This window comes from Mobula birostris, chromosome 23 (genome assembly GCF_030028105.1).
Source record: "Mobula birostris isolate sMobBir1 chromosome 23, sMobBir1.hap1, whole genome shotgun sequence".
NCBI classification, from domain to species: domain Eukaryota; kingdom Metazoa; phylum Chordata; class Chondrichthyes; order Myliobatiformes; family Myliobatidae; genus Mobula; species Mobula birostris.
In genome coordinates this window covers 20,732,351-20,733,831 of record NC_092392.1, presented here as the reverse complement: position 1 = coordinate 20,733,831, position 1,481 = coordinate 20,732,351, and the positions used below count along the sequence as shown (strand labels likewise).

Below are 1,481 nucleotides of genomic sequence, written 5' to 3'. Positions count from 1 at the left end.
CTTAGGGAATTGTGGACACTGCTCAGCACATCACAGGAACCAGCCTCTGCTCTATGTATTCTGTCTGTATATCTTGCTGCCTCATTAAAGCAGCCAGCATAATCAAAAACTCGATCCACGAGTGAGTGGAGCTGTAGGAAGTGGCGTTCGGCGTCCATCTTGTAGGATCCCCAACACCAGGACATTCCTTCTTCTCATTGTTACCCTCGGGAAGAAGACAGATCTCTGCATACCCAATTGCTCTTTCATTGGCTTCAAGTTTTTTGTCTGCTATAACAGTGATTGGAAATCCAGAGGAAGTATACATCTTTGGGATGATGTTCCTGATGTTTGGTGTCACTTGGGTAATTACAATGATAGCCACTACTCTGATCTACATTCCATTGTTCTACAGACTAAACTTAATTAGCACTTATGAGTACCTTAATAGAAGATTTGGACAGATAGTGAGATATCAAGTTGTTTGTTGCTTCATGATATATATATTCTTTTATCTTGGCATTGTCATGTATGCACCATCATTAGCACTAAGCCAGGTTACTGGAATAAATTTGTGGATTTCCATTGTAACCACTGCATCTGTGTGCACACTCTATACAGCAGTAGGTGGTATCAAAGCTGTTGTGTGGACAGATGTTTTCCAGCTGTGCATCATGATTATTGGCCTTCTGACAGTCCTGATTCAGGGATCAATTCACATTGGTGGGTTTGAAAAAATCGGGAATATTGCTGAGAATGGCGGCTGCATTAACTTTTCAGACTTTGACCCTGATCCAAGGCGAAGGCACACTTTTTGGACTATAATTGTTGGAGGCACATTTGGATGGCCTGCAACATATAGTTGCAATCAAGCCCAAGTACAAAGATACCTCGCCTGTAAGAGTGGAAAAGAAGCAAAGAAAGCTATATTTCTGAACTGGATTGGTATGATTATTGTTCTTACAACAGCCTGCCTGTGTGGTTTAGTTATGTATGCTGTTTATGAGACACGTGATCCAATAAAGGCAAACAAAATTAGTAACAGCAACCAGCACAATCTCCTCTGGTATCAGTGCAATGGCTGCAATCTTTGGGGGGGATTTTATAAAGCCAATGTGGAAACCCTGGGAACAGTTTTCTAATGGGAAGAAGACTCTGGTCTCAAAGCTCCTAGGTTGTTTTTTCTTCTCATTTCACTTCCGGTTCTGTACAATTACAAATGTAGTTTGGAGTCATGCTTGAAGACTTGGTAAGGACTCTGAAAAGGATCTTTCTCGTATCAGCCCATCAAAAACTATAGTAAATAGTAAAGATCTGAAATCAAATAATAAGTGCTTGAGAATAATGGCCGGTCACTCAGCAGCTGATAGTAAAAGAAAATGTGTTTCATCAGATCTGAAAAATGAAGAAATAAACAGAAAAAACACATTGTCATATTCACATTCAAAAAAAAACTCTATCCACCCTGGACATTCTGCCTTCTTCCCTCTCCCATCATGCCT

General features: G+C 40.4%; 1 pseudogene; it reads left to right on the top strand.

Annotated features, from left to right (window-relative positions):
- The first annotated feature begins 317 nt into the window (after positions 1-317).
- Positions 318-1,221, top strand: LOC140186989 (sodium-coupled monocarboxylate transporter 1 pseudogene; annotated as a pseudogene).
- Positions 1,222-1,481: the final 260 nt, after the last annotated feature.